Source organism: Canis aureus, chromosome 3, assembly GCF_053574225.1.
Source record: "Canis aureus isolate CA01 chromosome 3, VMU_Caureus_v.1.0, whole genome shotgun sequence".
Lineage (NCBI taxonomy): Eukaryota > Metazoa > Chordata > Mammalia > Carnivora > Canidae > Canis > Canis aureus.
The window spans coordinates 51,280,413-51,296,125 of NC_135613.1; the positions used below are offsets into that span (position 1 = coordinate 51,280,413).

Sequence of the window (15,713 nt, forward strand, 5' to 3'; positions counted from 1 at the left end):
GTATTTAGCTCCATGATAAGAGTCCCCGGTTTCTAAGGGATGTTTACACCTCTCAGGTCAGAATCAGTAAGACCTATTGTGGTTTCAATAGGTCCCAAGGACTCCAGATTGTCCTTCTCTTTCACCTCATATCATCTTTCCTTCTCAACTGCATGCAGCCTCCAGGATCAGGTGCAAAGACAACACCCTTACTTATAAAATACTGGTTAACCAGCTCCTACAATTAGTCAAGGTCCAGTCTCTGTCACAGAACACACACACACACACACGTACACACAAACCTACCCTAGTGATTCTGCTTCTCTGATAGAACCTTACCTGATACACAGAAGTAGACAACCCAACTTCAGGATGGAAGTCCCATCCAGTCATGAGGGATTCAGCCCCTTTGTCTTCTAGCTCAACCACCCTTACAACAAGAGCTTCAATTCTCAAGATCCCAAGGTATAGACCTCATACTGCAGTCATCATTTCCTGTCCCCAGCAAAAAGAAGGGGAAGAAGAGAAAGCCAAAAAAAAAAACAAAAAAACAAAAACAAAAACAAAACAAAAAAAAAAACAGGAGGGGTTTCCCACATGTTTCTGTCAACAACTACCACTTACATCCTTCCTTTTTTCCCCCAATTTCAAGAGAGATTGAGAAGTGGAGTTGTTTAATTTGGCCACTACTGAAGATTTCATTACTAAGAAAATGAGAAATGAATGTTGGAAAGGTGAGTGTCCATCCGCCAGAGATGGGATAGATATGTAGCCCCAAATTTGGGAACATGGAGTCCTAAAGTCTAAACTACATCTGTAGGCACCTTCAAGGAGCAGCTAACTAAATAGAGTAGAATGGGAAGCATAACATGGTCTCCATATAAGTGTGCAACTGAAATTAAATGTCCAGTGGTTGAGTGTCTACCTTCTGCTCAGGTCATGATCCCTGGGTCCTGGGATTGAGTCCCACATTGAGCTCCCCGCAGGGAGCCTGCTTCTCCCTCTGCCTGTGTCTCTGCTTCTCTCTCTCTCTGTATCTCTCATGAATAAATACATAAAATCTTAAAAAAAAAATAGAACATTTATAATTTGAAGTAGGTTACAAATGGGTGCTGGTGACTTGTTTAAATTGTGTACTTTTGATTTTGGGATATATGTCTGAATGTGGGGGCACATGAGAAGTGCATTTCTGTAAAAGTGAAAAGTAATATGCATTTTCCCTTGTTTTGGACTTGTAAACCAGAAATGTTTTGTTGTCATTGTTGTATACTGAAGAGTTTTAAATACAGAAAACATTTTTAAAAAATCTAAATTAGAAAAAAAATACATATCTTAATGGGGAAATAAACTTAATAACAGTTCGTAAGACTTTTCCATTACTGTCCCCTTCAAATAATAACTAGGGCAAATTTGGTATAAATGCTGGAGAGCTGAAGAAAGTTTAGAAGAGGAGCCAAATAGGAAAGTTACTGTATTAATTTTTTTCATTCATCTCTTCCAACTATTGCTTCATAGAGAAGAATGCCAGAGACCTTTATTTACCATGCCTGTATTTATTTACCAGGCTGCTGCTTTTAAAATGGGTCAAAATGTCCTATTTTGTTTTAAACATCTTTTTTTTTACACAATTCTACCTTTTCATTTGGGCTCAAAACTAGTTTGTTTCTTAAAAATGAGAAGACAAACACGGCGAGCGTGGGCAACTTAAGATGTTTTATACCTGGACAAAAGAATCAGTATGTAATACAAGTTATTAACTTATCTGCAAATTATGAGATATTTGTGCTATTAGAAAACTTTGTCTAGAAAGTAAGAATTCAGGGTACCTCCACAATTGAGTAACCAGATTTTAAGATTTTATTTATTCATCTGAAAAATTTTTATTTGCTTGATTAAGAATTCCTTCAATGTTGTTTTGGAGAATCACACTGTCTGAAAAAAACACTCTCTGCCAAAAAGAAAAAAAAAATGTTTTTCTAAAGAACTACATCATTTGCCAAGTTACAAAATATGTACTTAGTGCTGATTAAAAGCATGATGTTATGTACCATTAGAAATCTCTGTCTCAAAATAAACAGGGGTGCCTGACTGAGCAGAAGAAAGTGTAGCAGGTGTGACTCTCAGCCCACAAATACATGGAGCAAGAAGTGTATCCTCTTTTATTCACTTTATTTCCTTTTCCCTGGAACCACTTACCTTCTAGCCTGAGCTTCCAATCTACCATGATGGAGGAAATTTAAACTCTGCCAAATGTGGGTCCGTTGCCTTTTGCACTGTCCCCCCATCCCCTGAAATACTGATAAGTTTATATAATAAGAGGATGGGCATTTGTCAGGAGGGGGAGTGACAGGTCAGAGAAAAAACAGGTATTGATCATCTGAGTTCTGGTTACGATTTTTGCTTTTTCCAGCTAGCCTCTTCTGTTCATGGTCTCTCCTTCCTCCATTTCCCTGTCTGCAAAGTTCACAGTGGAGTGTTTCTCCATTCTTCTGGAAGGCCTTTCTGGATTCAGTGGTTTCTCTGCTGCTCCTGTTCCCCGCTGTGATACAGGAAACAGCAAAAAGTAAGGTCACCTCTGCCTAGATGCGTCTCATAACCATTTATTTTATTTTTTTTTAATTTTGTGTTTTTATTCATGAGAGACACATACAGAGAGGCAGAGACATAGGCAGAGGGAGAAGCAGGCTCACGACCTGAGCCAAAGGCAGATGCTCAACCACTGAGCCACTCAGGTGTCCCCTCTACCCATTTCTTCTCTGGAATTTTCCTCTTTGCCCAGGAATCTGTGTGGGGAATGCCAATCTAGCTCCTCTCTTTATCTTCTGACCCTCTGGGTCTCATTTAAGTGTGGGAAACAGAGCATCTTGCTCAGGATCTACCATCCTCCCTAGGTGTCTGTCAGCATATGTTACCTTCATGCAAATCAGGAAAAGGCACCCATCTGGATGGTCCAAATAAGAAACCATGTACTCTGTGGGTGGATGTTGCCATGCAGACTTGCTGCTTGGTGAAGCAGAGATATCTTTGTGCAAAGAAAAAGACCTCCTTTGGGACACCTGGGTGGCTCAGTGGTTGAGCATCTGCCTTTGGCTCAGGGCGTGATCCTGGGGCTTGGGATCGAGTCCCACTTTGGGCCCCCTGCTTCTCCCTCTGCCTGTGTCTCTGCCTCTCTCTGTGTCTCTCATAAATAAAAAAATAAAAATCTTAAAAAAAAAAATAAAGAAAAAGGTCTCTTTCTTCTGGTGGAGGGGTGTGTGTGTGGGGGGGAGTGGAAGTAGAATGAACATGGTCTCACGCATGATCTCATTGGTTCTCGGATCACAGGGAATAAAAATTTCCAAAATCAATGCTTTTGGAATACGGGTATTTGAAGCTCAGTAGCTAGAAAGAGATTCTGTTTCTTTCCTTTTGTTCTAATACATCACTTCTCTGAGGCAAACAGCCCGGTGTCACCTGACTGTTGCTTTACTAGGTAAGGCAAGGCAGTATCTGCTGATCTTGGTCCTTCCAGGCAGTTGGAAATTTAACCTGGCAAAGAGAAAGGATTCATTTCCCTTCTCCCTTCATCCAGGACAGAAACCCTTGGAAGGGAATGAAAACAATTCTCAAAGAACCCATCTCAACTTTCAGCGCAAGGCAAACACAGATTGTCCCCACGTCAGGTGGAGAGAGCAGAAAAGTCAGCTCACATATGGCCAACAGTTCAAAATTAAGGAATCAGTTTAATTAGCCACATGGAAGTTTCCTCGTGGACATGAGTACCTGTAAGGAATGAGATGTATGTGGAATCCTAAGCCTTTCTAACAGCTCTAAATAGTTCATAAAATTGTAATGCATTTTGTTTACTTTTCATATGTTTTACTGTCAACATAATTAATAATCGTGCTCTTGTCCAGGACTACAATGCATGAGTCCAGCAACAGAGGAGTAAGTACCTATGATCATATTCAGATTTTGAGGGAAAATAGGCAGCTTCTGCCAGAAGTTTATCCCTATGACAGATCTGGAAGTGTGTATAATTCTCATAATTCCGTTTTGGTATGGGATTAGGATCAAAGAAGTATGTGCACATCCTGAGATAATTTTTTTAAAGATTAAAAAAATAAAACTTCCCAAACACATGTTACTTGTAAACCATCACCACCTGCTTGTTATGTTTCCTGTCTATGACAACACTCGCAAACATTCTCGAATTTTCGCGAACAGACAGGTTTTCACGTGATCAATGGATACACACTTGTTCTTCAGCTATAGGATCCTGTAAAGATGATGCTCAGCTCAAAATTCTAGAAATATATTCAGATGTTTATATCAGTGTTTCTCATTCTTCAAATGCACACGAGCCTTCTGAGGAATGTATTGCATCGATTGGGATTTAGTAGGTCTGGGGGAGGGTCTTAGTGTCTGCATTTCTGACTGTCTAGGTGATGCCAAGGCTCCTGGACCATGGACCACACTTTCAGTAGCAGAGTTTTATTTTTTATTTATTATGTTTATTTATTTCTTAAAAAGAATTTATTTATTCATGAGAGACATACAGAAAGAGGCAGAGACATAGGCAGAGAAACAGGCGGGGAGCCCGATGCAGGACTTGATCCCAGGACCCTGGGATCACGCCCTGAGCCAGACAGAGACTCAACCACTGAGCCACCCTGGCATCCCTGTAGTATGGTTTTATATGGCTAGAAGATTGAAGGTATTGCTCCACTTGGAATCCCAAGGGATCTCAGGTTGGCCTCCTTCTCCATCTTACCCATCCTAGTTCCAGTGGATGGGGTATCTCATGGTGCCAGGAGATGGCTGTGTGTCTTACTTAGTAGGTCTGGGATGTTAACATGTCGGTGCTGCTCGGAGGATGTGAATTGGCCCATGTATCAGGCCTGTTATGTGTCTGGAGGACTTAGTGTATTCAGGATATTTACTTTTTGGAATAGTCAGTTTGGATCATTGTTGAGTTTAAAATATATCTGGCCTGGGCCACATCTCCAGTGAGGTGAATGTATCAGGGGTGGTCATTGTGTTCAGACTCTCAGTCTATTGACCGTTTAATACATCTGGACCATTGTTGTCAATCTACCTGGACTGGTGTTTGTACTCTCCCTGCACCATGTCATAAGCCTGACAAGGCCATGCAGGTAGCTCTCAAAGTCAGGAGTGCAGCCCAAGGGTGCATTTTGCAGGCAGGCTGGATTGCTGTAGACCCAGAATGACCTTCCTGGCTTGGCCATTCTGCAAAAGGAGTCATCCTCAGCCTCTTAAAAGGAGAAGCCTGACTCTGCTCCTGCTCATTATTTGTGTGTGTTCCCACCCTAGATATTTCACACACACGGAGAGATGCTTCCAGGGAGCCTCAAGAAAGTGCCACCTTTACTAGATACCAGCCTGGGCCAAAGGGCTTCCCCACTTTCTCTCCCTAAGACAACCAACAAATATAGCAACAACCTTCTCCTACTTCCTCTCTGTAGGCTTTTTCATAGTCAGGACAGTTAAGCAAAGCACAGAGCTCTCCTCTGCCACCAGCCCTCCCCCCCCCCATGTCTGGGCATCAATTTCCCCATCAGTAAGATAGGGACGATAGTTCTGACTTATGGGATTTGGGGGGAAGGGTTAAATAATGTCATACGTAGGATGACTTGTGTGCACAGGGTAAAATCATAAAGGGCAACAATTAATGTCTTTTAGCCATAAAAACTCTGAAGAAGCACATAGTGAAAACTGATCCTTAAGGAAACATAGCTAAGTTTTGCATGGAGAGTGACCATATAACTTATTGTCCAAACTGGAACACTTTTGAACACTCTTCCATGTTTATTTATTTAGATTTTATTTATTTATTCATGAGAGACAGAGAGAGAGGCAGAGACACAGGCAGAGGGAGAAGCAGGCTCCCCGCGGGGAGCCCAATGTGGGACTTGATCCCAGGATCCTGGGATCATGCCCTGAGCCAAAGGCAGATGCATAACCTGAGCCACCCAAGTGCCCCATCTTCCATATTTAGCTACTAGTGACTATGGCAGTAGAATAGGTGTAAACAGACCCTCAACAGAATTCATGCGCCCCCAATTTACATATAAATATTTAAGTTAAAAAAATATCCATAGTTTATATTCTCAAAGAAAACTGGAGAGGTCATTGGTCACTTACCAAAAGCAATCTGAGATCAGAAAAGACTCATAAAAAATGAATTAGAAATCATCACTAAAAGTCAGTAGAAACAGAATGGGAGACTGGAGAGTACAAAAAATTAAGTCAGCAATGTGGAGAAAAAGTTCAATTTCTCTTAATACTCAGAAAAAAATGAAGAGTATAAAAAAAAGAAATGATGCTGTCACAACTAGACGTCCATCTGCAAATGAAATAAATCTAGACACCGACTTCACACTTTTTGCAAAAATTAACTCAAAATGGATCATAGATCTACATAGAAAATACACAACTGTAAAAACTCCTAGAAGACACGCGGGAGAAAATCTAGGCCACCTGGGGTTTAGTGATGACTTCTCTAGATATAACACCTTTTAAGAGGTGCTGCTTTACAGCAAAGACACTGTGAAGAGCACATGAAGACAAGCCCCAGACTGGGAGGAAATCTTTGCAAAACACATATCAGCTAAAGGATTGGTGTTCAAGATTCAAAAAGCTCTCTTAAAACTGAAAAATAAGAAGACAATCCACGAAGGGGCAGCTGGGTGGCTTAGTTGACCAACTCTTGATTTTGGCTCAGGTCATGATCTCAGGGTCATGAGATCAAGCCCCATAGTCGGCTCATGCTCAGTGCAGAGTTGGCTTGAGATTCTCTCTTCCTCTACCTCTGCCCCTCCCCCTGCTTGTGCTCTCTCTAAAATAAATAAGCCCCCCCCTTTTTTTTAAAGAAAACAACCCATTAAAAATGAGCCAGAGAAGTGAACAGATACCTCAGTGAAGAAGATATACAGGTAGCAAATAAACATATAAGAAGATGTTCCACATCATATGCGACTGGGGGCATGTAAGTAAAATAATGAGATACAACTACCCACCTTTCAGAAGAGCCAAAAGTCAATATACTGACAGCATCAAGTTCTGGAGACAACGTGGAGCAATGGGAGCTCTTATTCATTGCTGGTGGGAATGCAAAATGATGCAGCCATTTTGGAAGACAGCTTGGCACTTTCCTATGGAAGTAAATACATTCTTACCAGATGATCCAGCAATCATGCTGGATGGAGCATGGTGGAGCTATTTATACAAATGAGCTGAAAACTTATGTTCACATAAAAACCTGCATGCGGGTGTTATGAGAAGCTTTATTCATAACTGCCAAGTCTTGGAAGCAACCAAGATGTCCTTCAGTAGGTGAACGGAAAAACAAACTATGGTCCATCGGGCAAAGAATATTATTAAGCAATAAAAAAAAAATGGAGCTATCAAGCCATTAAAAGACATAGAGGAAGCTTAAATGCATATTGTTAAGGGAAAGAAACCAATCTGAAGAGCCAACATACTTTATGATTGCATTTAAATGACATTGTGGGAAAAATAAAACTATGGAGACAGTTAAAAAATCAGGAGTTGCCAGGGGTTAGGAGGGTAAGAGGGAGGGAGAATAAGTAGGGTGTGGGAGATTTTTAGAGAACTGAAACCATTATTCTGCAAGTCACTGTATTGGTAAATGCATGCTATTAAGTGTTTATCAAAAGCCTATGGAACGTAGGGGCACCTGGGTGGCCCAGTCAGTTGAGCATTGGCCTTCGGCTCAGGTCATGATCTCAGGGTCCTGGGGTTGAGCCCCACATCAGGCTTCTGGCTCAGTGGGGAGTCTGCTTTTCCCTCGCCTTCTGCCCTTCCCCCACTCATGTTCTCTCTCTCTCTCTCTCTCTCAAATAAATAAATAAAATATTTTTTAAAAGCCCATAGAATATGGTACAACAGGAGTGAACCCTCATGGAAACTACAGACTTTAGTTAGTAATAATGTATTGATTTGGGCTCACAGATTGCAAGAAATGACCATCCTAACTCGAGATCACTTTTCTCTCAGGTTTTTTTCTGAAAACCTAAAACTGCTTTTAAAAATGTCTATTAATTTAAACAATATATAAAGAGTTATAGAAGAGAGGCACTCTGAAGAGAAAATCAAGAAATTTCATATATACAAAAAGTACATCCAGTAAGAAAGAACAAAGCAGGCAAAGAGAAGCAATAATGAAGGAAATTATACATGTATTTTTTAAATGAAAGAAAGATTTAGATATTTTAATGAAAGGGCAAATTTAATGTCAGGCAAATTTAGTGAAGAAAGACCTAGATTATCTGAATTAAAATTTTTTAATTTCAAGGAATTTAAATCTAATGGGAAAAAATTAGGGATCATTTTTTCCCCTGCAAAAATAAATACCAGAAGAAAATGAAGATTAAAATGTAATTCTGCAGGGACAAAAAAGTGACCCAAGCATTTTAAATTAATCTAGCATGGTTTTTAAAAAAGATTTCTTATATTTATTTATTTATTTGTTTGTTTATTTATTTATTTATTTGAGAGAGAGAGCACGAGCAGGGGGATGAGCAGAGGGAGAGAGAGAATCTCAAGCAGACTCTGCACTGAGCAGAGACCCTGATGTGGGACTTGGTCCCACGACCCTGAGATCAAGACCTGAGCTGAAACCAAGAGTTAGACATGTAACTGACTGAGCACCCAGGCACTCCAAGGCAGTATGATTTTATATGCTAATGCAACAGAGACATGCTCAGATATATTTGGGGACTCAGAAAATACACCTCAATGTTATGCCTGTCCTGAAAAAAAATGACCTGAAAATGTCCTGCTCACTGGAAATAGATTACAGCAAAGAATTCAAGAGTAAGAGAATATTGCATAAAAAATGGTGATGTATAATGAAAGCATAAAAAGTTGACATTTAAGTAATCATAGTTACTGTGATCAAGAAGTAGTATAAACAAAAAGAACAAATCTTGAAAGAGACTACACACTATCTCATGAAATATTTACAAATACTGATCTTATTAGAAGCTACAAACTTTTCAATGGGTTCCAAATCATAGGAATTATACAGGCCCCCAATGCAAGAAAACTTAAAGACTTTAGCAGAAGCATAAACACACAAAAATAAAACTTCTTGCCAATTTCAATTTTTCTTGGGGCACCTGGGTGGCTCAGTGGTTGAGCATCTGTCTGCCTTTGGCTCAGGTCATGATTCCAGGGTCCTGGGATCGAGTCCCACATGGGGCTCCCTGTAGGGAGCCTGCTTCTCTGCCTGTGTCTCTGCCTGTGTCTCTGCCTCTCTTTGTGTGTCTCTCATGAATAAATAAATAAAATCTTTAAAAAAAAGACATGCTCTTAGGAAGATTTCTGGGTAGTGAGGGATACAAGCAGTGCTGTTAAGACTGAATCCAGGGCTATGAGAACACAGAGGAAGAACCACCAACACCCTGGGGGGATTACAGCCGAGGGTACAAGAGGAACATCACAGCAGATATCCAAACACAAGAGTTTAAGCAGGTGAGGGGGACAGGATATGAGGACAGTGGGAAGAGGGACGAGAGCCTGGAGGCATATCTAGAGATTCAGAAGGAGCCCTCGGCCCTCGATGACTGGGGTATAGTGGGAGGGGTGATAGAGGAGGTAGGGGAGAAGTGAGTCTTGAAAAGAAGGAAGGATCCAATTCTTGAAGGGCTTTCCATGTCTAACTGTTTGGATTTTATCTGTACAGCAGTGAAGAGCCGTTGAAGTGTTCTAAATAGCAGAGCAATGTAATCAGATTTGTTTTGGGAAGACAACTCTCAATGCAGAATGAAAAAGTAACATGCAATACACTGAAAATTTTATTTTTTAAAATATTGTATTTATTTATTCATGAGAGACACACACAGAGAGAGGGAGAGACATAGACAGAGGGAGAAGCAGATTCCTTGTGGGGAGCCCAATGCAGGACTTGATCCCAGGACTCCGGGATCAAGACCTGAGCCAAAGGCAGACAGACGCTCAACCACTGAGTCACCCAGGTGTCCCAGTACAGTGAGAATTTTAACAGAAAAACCAGTCAGGGGACTGTTGAAGCAATCCAGAGAAGAGATTCCAGGTAAGATCCAGATTAAGAGAAATCAGTGGCATCCCCTGGAGTGTTGGTGTGGTGATGGGTATCAGGTAGAATGACGGGACTTGGAACAGATGGTTTAGGAGGGATTCAAGATGGTGCCCATGCTTGTGACTTGGACCTCTGTGCAGATTTTGGTTCCATTCACTGAGGGGGAGGGAACATAGGAAGCACTAAAGTTTTGTTAGTGGGAGGGAGAGAAGACAGTGAACTCAGTTCTGAACAGTCTTGTTGAGATCGGAGATTATTTCCACTGGGCAGGTGGGTGCCCAGATCTCAAGTGGACCAAAATAAAGCCACAGCAAGGAATCAAATCCCTTCTAGAAGGGGAGTGTTCAGCATAACATAGCCCAGAACAGACACTAGCAAGAAGAATGTGTTTAGGAGGGCAGGAGAAGAATTCCCTATAGCTGAAGAATGTGTTAAATGACACCACAAGGATGTAATCAGTAAAACCCAGAAAATGAAAAATTCTGCAGATTTTTAGATTATATGGCAATTAAGAGAGACATAAAAACCAAATGCAAAGTGTAAATCTTGTTTAAACAAATTGCAAAAAAGCCCCCAAAACTTATGAATAATTGGAGAAATTTAAAGACTTCCTGGCTATTTGATGAGGCATTGGTGTTAATTTTTTCAGTATGAGAAGGCTACTGTGGTTATGGTTTTTTAAAAATTGTTTTTGTTCTATTTTTTATTGTGGTAAAATGCACATAACAATTTACCCACTGAACCATTTTTAAGTGTACAGTTCAGTGGCAATAGATACATTTATGATGTTGTGCAACCCTTACCATCACTGATGTCCACAGTTCTTTTGATCTTGCAAAACTGAAACTCTTTACCCATTAAAAATTAACCCCCCACCCCTCTCTTATTCCCAGCCCCTGGCAGCTCCCATTCTCCTTTCTGTCTCTATAATTTTGACTAAGCATGTCATATAAGTGCAATCATAGAGTATTTGTCTTTTGGTGGTTGGTTTATTTCACTTAACATAATGTGGTTACGTTTTTCACAAAAATAAGATCTTTTAGAGATGCCTACAGAAATATTTACAGATATAATGATGTGATGTCTGACTGAGATTTACTGCAAAATAATCTTGTGGGAGCAGATGGTGGGGGAGTGATTATGGTTTAAATGAGATCAGAATGGTCATATATTGATAATTGTTGAAGCTAGATGGTGAGTACATAGGGATTCACTCCATTCTACTTTTGTGTATGTTTGAGATTTTTCATAACCACGGTTAAAAAGGAATGTTCTCTCCTACCCCCACCCCACCATGGCCAAACTCAAATAGAACTTTTTTTTCCTAAATGAAATCTCACGTGGAAACTCAGCCTACAAAGTATGAATGGGAAGATAACTCTTCTTCTATACTTAAGGCTTTGAACCCAGAGCTCATAGCTCTGAATTCCTTGTAACCTCCTCTCCCTGCCTCTTGGTTTCCCCAAATTCTAGTTCTTTCCCAGAACACTGCTGGTAAATAGATTGACATGTAAGGAAGTAGGTAAGGAGTAATAGTATTGCCAATAATATGCTTCAACTTTCTCCTCATGCCCATTGATCTCTCTCAAGGGACAAGGAGCATATGGACAATACTGGACATCATATTTACCTTGAAGTAGTCATGGGAGTTCCATGGATTTCTTTCAATATCAGTTTTAGATATTTCTTTAGATACCATGTTTAATAGGGAAGACCGTTCTGCAATCGTCACCACTTCAACTGGAGAAAAACACATTGCATTTCTGTCACAAAGAAAATAATTTCTTGAACATGTTTTACTTTTAAATGTAGCCTGACATAGTAAATTTTAGTGTCCAGGAAAGAGAAAGATGTACTGTACAGAAATAAGAAATCAACCCAGTACGGTGCAATTAATGAAACTAGATGTATTATTTGGAATTCCTCAGTCTTTCCATTCATGTCTTTTTCTCTACTCTAGGATTCAATCCAGGATGCCACACTGCATTTAGCTCTCATATGTCCTCAGTCTCCACCAATTTGTGACAGCTTCTCCATCCTTCCCTTTCATGCTCTTGACACTGAAACGCACTCATTCAAAAATCAACTTGGTAATAGCTTCCTCCCTCCAGGATCGCAGGATTCCACAAAAAGTGGGGCACAGACAGCTCTTGAAGACAGTAATTCAACTGATGAAGAGGAAGTTTTAGAAGCTGAAACATCCCCTGTACCTTGTAGCTTCTTAATCATCCACCGCCTTTCCCTTCTTCTGTCCAGTCCAAACTCTCCCAGTTGGGATTCAGCAGAAATGACAATCTTCTATTAATGAAGACCTTTTGTTTACAGGCCATGTTTGTACTTGCTGGTTTTGACAGAGAAAAATGGAACCCTCATCCTTAGAGAAAGGCTTCCAAGTGGTTTTATGCAGAAGGCCACTGCTTGGCCATTCTATATTTAGTAGCACACCGACTCTACTAAAACCAACCATGGAACTGGTGCTTGAGATCCCTCTTTTAAAGCCAGGGTTGCTAAACCATTCATACTTTTATAAAAAAAAAATGATACTGCAAAACACAAAACAAACCTGACTTAGCTAGTGGGAGCTGCTGCTTTATTGATGTATTTTCTTTATGGTTGAAAATGGGATTTTAATAAATTTATGCTCTGGTAGACACATTTGGAGCTGAAGTATTTTATATCTGGGTTGCTGCTTTCCTGCCAAGGCTTAGCACTCTTCATCTCCCTCAGGGTCCCCATGAAGGCAAAATGCACACTTATCACTACTACTTAGACTCCTACTTGCCTTGGGCACTCTCTCCATAAATACCAAAATGTATTACATCAAGTGTGAACAGGTCAACTTGCTCTCCACCATCTCTGTGGTAGCTTTCTTTTCTTTAGAAAATTTAAAGATAAACTATCAAATCAGAAATTACCATGTTCCCACACAAATACAGCAAAGACTCATTAGTCTAGACTCCACTAATTCCAAGTCTATGACAATCATTCATAAAAGGTAAAATGCTTTAAGTAAAAAATTGGGAATGATGTCTTTCTGTATGAATTTTCAGCTTGCTCAGGTGTAAAGTAAATCTATTCAGATGTCGGTTGCTATTTCAAAAGAAGAATTGATCTTATGAAATTAAAGGTTTTTCTAATATACTTTAGGATCCAGAGGTTTTTATGTGGAAAGGGATTCTGATATTTGAAGTATTACAGAGTGATAGTACAATTTATTACTTGGCAGATAATAGGTACCATCTTTGAACATAATGGGACCACTTCTTTAAAACTGATCTATAATTTAGAATTTTTACCATCAGGGACACCTGGGTGGCTCAGCAGTTTAGCGCCTGCCTTCAGCCCAGGGCATGATCCTGGAGTCCCGGGATCAAGTCCCACATTGGGCTCTCTGCATAGAGCCTGCTTCTCCCTCTGTCTGTGTCTCTGCCTCTCTTTCTGTGTCTCTCATTAATAAATAAATAAAATCTTTAAAAAAAATTTTTACCATCAACAGAACTTTTTCCCCAACTGTAGTATAAGCTCCTTGAATTTAAGGATCATGCATTTCCATATTTTTTGTGTCCCTAGTCTACTTGCTCAATCGCTGCCTCATCATGGGGCTCATAAAAGTGACTTACACAAAGAAAATGCTTAATGAAAGGTTTTCCTTAAGTATTATAACACTTGATTTTTCTGAACATGTGGATTCAAACCAATTTTAAGCAGTTAGATGTGGCACTTGTTAGTTTCATATTTATCCAGATTTTTAAAATCTCTCTTTAAATTGTTTGCTTTATATTTTCAAGAGTATGTCTTCAGGATGATTTGACTGCAAATGCAAAGAAACAAACTAAAATGGCCTAAACAAAAAAGAAAATGTATTATCTCATATTAAAAGTTTAGGAGAGACTGGCTAATAGGTTGATTAATTTAGAAAGTCAACAATAACATCCAGGACCTATTCTCACTATGATAGCTAGAACTGGATATCCCTCATGGTTGCAAGATGGCTGCAACAGTTAGAGCAAAGATATCCCCACAGCAGTGCCCCCAGACTAGATAGGGAGCCTCTTTTTTTCTGCCCCTGTCCAGAGACTCCCTAGAATACCTCCCTTCATGTCACATTCCCATTCCTATACTGGTCATGCACAATGGCAATTAATTACTTGGGTGGGTGTAGACCAATGAAGATTCATCCATAGGCTATAAAGAGGCCCAATCGCTGGAAAACATTTGGCTGCTCAAAGCATAAAAGTCATTTTATGACTTATAAGAAAACACTGTGGTCATCTGGATGACATATATTTGATCTTTGTCCGTAGTTCCTGCCTCACAGCATCCCAAACCCTTGGAATTTCCTAAATGCTAAGCGATAAAGTTGTATTTTGTATGTTAATGAGATCACTCTAGGCTTCTACCTAAGGATGGTTGCTGATTGCCAGGAGAATCAACCCTATGATTAGAAGGCTAGAACTTTCAACCCCATCTCCAGAATGGAGGAGGGACGAGGTTGAATCAGTCAGTGGCCAATGACTCAGTCAATCATAACTATGTAACGAAGCCCAAAAGGGAGGGGCGTCGGGGTGGCTCAGTAGATTGAGGACCTGACTCTTGATTTCAGCTCAGGTCATGATCTCAGGGGTCCTGGGATAGAGCCCTGTATCAGGCTCTGCACTCAGCGTAGAGTCCCCTTGTTCTTCTCCCTCTGTTCCTTCCTTGCTGTCTCTGTCTCTCAAATAAGTAAATAAATAAAATCTTAAAAAACAAAAAAACAAACCCAAGAGGAAAACTCATTTGTTTGGGACCTCTTCTTCTGTACATCCCCATAAGGCTGTTGGTTCATATCCTTTAATGAACTTGAAAATGTAAGAAAATATTTCCCTGGAGTTCTGTGAGCTGCTTCAGCAAATTAATCACATTAAAGGTTATTGGAACTTCCCATCTGTAGTTGGTCAGCCAGACAGACACACAGGTAACCGCCTGAGACTTGTGATTGGCATCTGAGGTGGGAGATGGGGACTTGTAGGACTGAACCCATACCTTTGTAATCTGATGCTATCTCTGGGAACATAGTGTCAGAATTGAGTTGAATTCTCAGACACTTGATCCATAGCTAAGACTTGGTTGGTGTTATGTGTCGGGGAACCACCCCTCACCCCCACATTAAGACTGGGACCAGGAACAGGAGAAGAATAAGCAAATCTAGTGCTGTTGGTAAGAAAAAAGTTGGTAATATCCATTGTGTACAGAGAATAGTGTCTGCTATAAGCCAAATATCTTACTAGAGAAAACTGGGTAGATGCTGTGTAGGTCTGTATTTTCTCTATTGTTCGCTTTTGCCTCTTTCATTAGTAAGATTTGCTCATGTTCCTCCTTGATAATGTAACTTAGATTTCGTTCAGATACAAGGGGTAATAGACCAAAGAAGATGGTCCTAGGTGATGAGTTTAGTGACAAGTCTTAAAACATTCATGGTAACCCCAGTTCCATTTGCCAATGAACAGTTTAGGAAAGTCTGGTGACCCAGTTCTAGTCACAGAGATGGAAAGGAAATTCTATTGAGCGGGTTTCCAGGAAAAATTTTTTTTACCTGATAACATGGCAGATGAGCAGGAGGTGTGCTCCCCTGACTTGCTTCCCTGCCATTGAGCTTGGTTGCTTGAAGATG

The 15,713-nt window shown here is 40.2% G+C and overlaps 1 long non-coding RNA gene across 2 annotated transcripts; it reads right to left on the minus strand.

Annotated features, from left to right (window-relative positions):
* Positions 1 to 1,813: 1,813 nt before the first annotated feature.
* Positions 1,814 to 13,834, minus strand: LOC144310886 (uncharacterized). Of its 2 annotated transcripts, XR_013376512.1 has the most exons (4): positions 11,694 to 13,834; positions 6,999 to 7,133; positions 2,176 to 2,518; positions 1,814 to 1,927 (listed from the first exon to the last, which is right to left on the minus strand). It is a non-coding gene; the product is annotated as an uncharacterized LOC144310886 (long non-coding RNA). The 2 variants fall into 2 exon arrangements; XR_013376511.1 differs by having other exon boundaries at positions 1,814 to 2,518; positions 11,694 to 13,826.
* Positions 13,835 to 15,713: the final 1,879 nt, after the last annotated feature.